The following is a 6,189-nucleotide window of genomic DNA, read 5'->3' as shown; positions in this document are numbered from 1 at the left end:
GAGCTGTCTGGGCACCTTGGGAGGAGGAGGTTGGCACTGAGCGGGGTGGGCAAGCCTACAGCAAGCCCCTGTACATCTCTGCCCAGTGTCAGAGCGAATCTGGGTCTGGGCTGCTAAGTGGGGTTAAACTCAAGGTCAGGCTGCGCCAATTCATTTCTGCTTCACTGTGGCCTCCCTGGGACCCAGGGGCTTGCTGAGCTGGGGGTTCCTGGCCTGACTGGCATGTCGGGGCAGCAGAGGCTCAGCACGTACCTTCGGGAGTGCTAATATCCCCGTGGGTTGCAGGGGTCTCACTAAAGAAATGGGGTAACTTTCCAGAAGATATTCCTGGAAGCTTGGGGCCACGGCCATCGAACAGCAAGGAAGGTGCTGGTTTTGCACGTGGCCAACCTGGGTTCAATCCGGCACCCCAGGTGGACTCCCCACTCTGCCAGGACTGACCCTTGAACACAGAGCCAGGAGTAAGCCAGGAGCTACTGGATGTGACCTTCTAAAAAAAAAATTCCCGGGACTGGGAAAACTGGGAACATTAGTGGGGGGAAATGTTCACTGGTGAAGGGATGGGTGTTGGAAAATTGTATGACTGAAGTTCAACCATGAACAACTTTGTAACTGTGTATCTCATGATGATTCTATTAAAAAATAACTAATTATATTTTTTTGCTTTTTGGGTCACACCCAGCGATGCTCAGGGGTTACTCCTGGCTCTTCACCCAGAAATTACTCCTGACAGTGCTTGGGGGACCATATGGGATACCAGGGATCTAACCCAGGTCGGCTGTATGCAAGGCAAACGCCCTACCCCCTGTACTGTCACTCCGACCCCCCCAAATTTTTTTTTTGCTTTTTTGGGTCACACCTGGAGTTGCACAGGGGTTACTCCTGGCTCTGCACCCAGGAATCACTCCTGGCGGTGCTCAGGGGATCATATAGGATGCTGGGAATTGAACCCGGTCGGCCATGGGCAAGGCAAACTCCCTACTTACTGTGCTATCGCTCCAGCCCCTGGCCCCCCAAATTTAATTAATTTTTAAAAATTCCTGGAACCCACACTCTGTACATGTTAGGGCAAGAGTGTGGAGAGAGAACCCGGCAAGTGCATCATGTGGCGCCCTATGCTGTTTGGAGCAGCACCGTGGACACATCGGGTGCAAGAGTCCCAGCAGGAAGAGGTGTCACTTGCTACTTGTCTCAAGTAGGTATAGTTTTTAAAAAGGAAGTGGGGGAGCTGTAGAGGATGACAGAAAGACCCTCCCCATGCATGTGGCTATCTCGGGATTACGTGGATGTGGTGGGAGGAGACTGTCCACAGGGGACATGGAGGGATGCCACCAGGCTCTCAGAGTCTGGACAGCCACCCTGCTGCTCTGCCCGCACCTGCCAGGGCCGTGGAGAGCACAAGGAGCTGTCTCCTTCTGCCCTCGTCCTTTGCCTTGTGCCCACCAATACGCTTCATGGCATGAGAAGGACCTGGAGGGAAGGAGGGAGAATGATGCTCCGAGAACAACCTGGGGGAGAGCGAGTGGCCCCCACACAGGAAGTGGAGCTAGAGGCAGTGGGAGTGAGTTTTGCTGCCAGGCAAAAACAGGACAGGTGTGCCGGGAGATGCCTGGTCACTCGGGAGGCTGGACTGGACGGCAGGAAGGACCAGAGTTTGGAGCTCTGGGGAAGGGTTGGAATCTGGGGGGTCTGGGAGGTTCAGAAGGAGGGCGGGAGGGCAGGAGGCATCTTGCATTTTTTTTTCTTTTTGAGTCACACCTGGCAATGCTCAGGAGTTACTCTTGGCTCTGCACTCAGGAATCACTCCTGGCGGTGCTCAGGGGACCATATGGGATGCTGGGAATCGAACCCAGATTGGCCGCATGCAAGGCAAATGCCCTACCCGCTGTGCTATCACTCCAGCCCCAGATCTTTTATTTTTGAAGAGGAGGGTGGGAGGGCAGGACAGGGGGGACAAGCGGAGGTGGGGGGGAAGCAAGACCAGCTGCTGGGTCTGCAACCCTCTGTCCCTGCCCCCTGCCTCACCTCTGGCCCAGGGGACATGCTGTGGCACATCCCCCCCTGCCATGGACCTATTGCTGGGTGCTGCTTCTTCCCACTGACCTAATTTTTAATCATCTGGTGGGATCCCCCACCCCCAAATCTCCCCAGCCCCAAAGCCCAGGAGGCCCGTCAGCCCTGCTTCATGTGTCAAAACTGCCCCTGTCACTTTGCGTTGGTTTCTCAGCCCAGCCAGCCTCTCCCCCGGGGCCCGAGAGCAACAGCTAATTCCCCAGCTGCCGAGCGCTCCACCTGCCCCCCCTAACATAGGACTCAGGACTGTGAGGGGAAAGCCTGGTCCCCCTGAACCACAGGCAGGAAGTCCTCCTGTTATTTAACATCCATCCTTGCCTCCCTCCTGTGTAGCAGAGGAAGGGGCCCTGGGATCTGGGGTGAGGAACAGGAAAAGGGGCACTGGTCTCCTGGCCTGGATCAGGACGGCTGCACGGCACTCCAGCTCTCTAATAACATTCTTGGGGGAGGTCTGGCCAATTGTCTCATTTTACAGAGCAGAAAACTGAGGCACAAGCCAGAAGTGAGGTACCGAAGGTCATGGAGTGAAGTCAACCAGGATCAGGGCTTTTAGGGGCTGAGGGGCAACACCTGGTGATGCTCAGGGGTTACTCCTAACTCTGCATTCAGGAATTACTCTTTTTTTTTCTTTTTGGGTCACACCCAGCGATGCACAGGGGTTACTCCTGGCTCTGCACTCAGGAATTACTCCTGGCGGTGCTCAGGGGACCATATGGGATGCTGGGAATCAAACCTGGGTTGGCCACATGCAAGGCAAACGCCCTACCCTCTGTGCTATAGCTCCAGCCCCCTTCAGGAATTACTCTTGAGGAAGCTCGGGGGACCATATGAGATGCCGAGAATCGAATTTAGGTTGGCCACGTGCAAGGCAAGCTCCCTGCCCGCTGTACTATCACTCCCGCTGCACTGCCAGTTCCCAGACGCTGTTCCCTGTGCTGTTTCCAGTTCAGTTCATGCCCACCCGGCCTGCTCTGGTCCCAGCTCTGCTTTACCTTGGCATCTCAGGCCGCCTGCGCACTTGCTTTGGCATCACGTGGGTGTGGGGTTGCTCCTAGCCTCTGCCCCCAGCACCCTTGCCCCCTCCAGCCTGCTGTCCCCCACCTCTGCCTCCTCTCGCCTACACCCCTTAGAGTTAGTGAGCAAAGGGTGGGAGACAGCCTCACAGTGGGGAGACAGCAGATAGATAGGCGCACCACAGGCGCACCAAGCCCTGAGACGGAGTGGGACCGACAGGGAGACAGACTGTGACCCAGAGACACAGGGCAGGACCAGCAGCTTTCAGATCCCAGGGGCCTGGAGGGGTAGGAAGAGATGGGGCAGGGGGACCCATGCAGAGAGCAAGCTTGATGATAAAGGCGTGGCAGGGGAAATAGGGGTACACAGGGCTCCTGGGAAGCCAGAGGAGGGCTGGGAGAGAGAGTGGCTAGGCAGGGACTAGGGGAGGTGACAGAGGTCACATGGGAGCCAGGGAGTGGCTGGGCCTGGGACAGGGAGGCTCCTGGTGTGGCCATCAAGCCCTCGGCCTGTGCACCGCCCTCCCCCAGCTGTCCTTCCTCCTCCACTAGCTCCTTTACCCAAAGCCCTGGGTATTCCCCCTGCTGCCCGCACCCCCCACTCCTAGTAACCGGACCCGCTTCCTGCCTGAGATTAAGGGCCTGTCTGCTGAGATTCCCTGGCAAGGGGGGCCTCCCTGCAGCTCGGGCTTGCCCATCTGTCACCTGGTCTGCCCTCGGGGTGGTGGCCCTGGCACTGGTCCTTCCTTCCCATCTCAATGGACCTTCAGGGGAGCAGGGGCCAGAGGAGGGGTGCTTTGTGGAGGAGGGCTGCTGCCAGGCCTCGGTGAAGAGCTGGGGCGCAGGTGAGTGGAGCGAGAGGCCCAGAGAAGAGGTGATTTGAGACACTTTGTGCGGGCAGAGAGCACTAGATGTGGCCCACAGCCAGAGGGCTCAGGGCTGCCCAGTCTTGGGGGGGGGGATTATAGCTGGGGAGGGGTAGTCCAGTCTGGGGGCGACGATTTTGTGTTGGTCTTGGGAAGAGCTCACCCTGAACTCTGGGGCTGGGTGCTGGACAGCTGTCTGCGGGGAGAGGCCGGGGCGCTGCCCCTCCCTCGGCCCCCCTCCCACCTGCTAAGCCGAAGGTTCCGGCCTGGCCCTGCTCTCTGACGAACTGGGCCTCTGGGCAGAGAGGCAGGAGGGGCCGGCAGGTGTCCAAGGAGCTAGGAGGCTGGATGTGAAACCAGAGGGGACCAGCTGCAAGCCAGGGCTGTGGGTGCCCTGAGGGCTGGGCGTGCACTGCCCGCTGTGCCTGGGAGCCATCAGGACAGGCAGGGGCTGAAGTGCCCTGTGGAGACAGGGATTGAACCCACTTGATATCTGTGTGCCCAGGGTCCCCGGGATCTGCCCCCAGCCCTCAGGCCTGAGTCTGCAGGGGCTGGCCTTTGGGAAACCGGGTCTCCCCCAAACAGGCAGGCAGGGGGAGTTCTTTTTGACCCAGGGCCCTAAGTGGTAGCAGTGGGGTGTGTGTGTGTGTGTGTGTGTGTGTGTGTGTGTGTGTGTGTGTGTGTGTGTGTGTGTGTGTGTGTGCTGGGTTTGAAGGCTCCTTTGTGGGATGTCAGAGAAGGAAAGGAAGATGAAGGCGACTCAGGAGAGAGAGAGGAGGGGAGGGCTAGCTCTGTTTTTACTTTGGGGTGGAACCCCGGGGCCTCTCCACTCCTTACCTCTCCCTGAGGCCCAGGGAGGCATGGTGGGTCCGTGAACTTCAAAGGCACCACCAAGGGCATGGAGAACTCAGACACAGGTAGGCCACACAGTGAGGGTGGGGTTGGGGCTCCAGCCTGTCCCTCTGTCCCAGCCTCCAGTACCCATAGGTGTGCCCCTGTCCCCCTGTCTTTCATGGACCCATCTCCCTCTTCTCTTTGGTGGCAGGAGCTCATCCCTAGCATTGCGGAGATGAACCCCGAGACTCGGCCGCACCAACCCTGTACAACCAGCCCTTTCAGCATCGCCCCTTGTCCTTGACCCCCTCTGCCAGAGACTTCCTTCCTAAATCAAAATCTGGGTGTGCCTTGGTGTCCCTAACCCTACCTAAGTCTCTCTCTGTGTTTGTTGTTTGTTTGTTTTGGGTGGGGGAGTCATACCCAGCAGTGTTAGAGCTTTCCCCTCATCCCCGGCTCTGCAGTCAGGGATCACTACTTTCGGGCTCAGGAGACCATATGGGGCACTGGGGATCGAACCTGGGTCAGCCTCGTGTAAGGCAAGTGCCCCACCCACTGTCCTATCACTCCAGCCCCATCTCTCTTAGTTTTTTCCTTTTTCTTTTTGGGTCACACCAGGCTCTCCTCAGGCATCACTCCTGGTGGGGCTCAGGGGACTGAGCTTGGGACAGTTACATGCAAGATGAGTGCCCTTACCTGCTGTACTATCTCTCTGGCTGCGTAATCTTCCTTCCAAAAATCTGACCCAGGACCCAGGGCTGAGGCGAGAGAGCTCAAAGAGCTGGGGCATATGTCTGGCATGCACAGGGCCCCTGTTCTATCCCTTGTACTGCAGGGGTATCCCTGAACACCGTTGGGAGAAGCACCCCCTAAACAAGCCAACAGATGGGAAATGCAGGTGCCCCTTGGCTCTGTCCCTCATGTGCTGCCAGCCCGGCTTCACCCCTCTGGTTCCTTGAAGCTCACAGACCGTGCCAGGCAGAGTGGAGGGCAGAAATTGGGGTGCCCTGTGCTCTGAATCTCCGGCATAGACCCCTTCCCAGACCCCCCAGTTGCTAAAATCCCTCTACCTGCAGTTCATATACAAAAGGTACTTTTGCGGAATCTTCCAGGCCCCTGGAGGAGATAAGTATGGTACATTTTCATAGGGGGATCAGGTGACTGTTAGGTAGTGGGGTGAAGAGCCCCCAAGCTCTGATAAGACCCTCTCTGTGCAGGAACTGTCCTTCCGAGGACCACCAAGTGTGGTCATCTCTCACTGGCACTCACCGGCTTTCTCTGGAACCACCATGACTTGGAGGTGGAGGAGTAACGTGGGTGGATTCCTGGGGGTGACCCTGGGCTCTCGGAGGTCTATGTCACCTAAGTCCTTAAGTCAGAGGTGATAGGGACTTGCCCCAGGC

This window comes from Sorex araneus, chromosome 3, assembly GCF_027595985.1.
Source record: "Sorex araneus isolate mSorAra2 chromosome 3, mSorAra2.pri, whole genome shotgun sequence".
Lineage (NCBI taxonomy): Eukaryota > Metazoa > Chordata > Mammalia > Eulipotyphla > Soricidae > Sorex > Sorex araneus.
Note: the sequence above shows the minus strand (reverse complement) of the source record.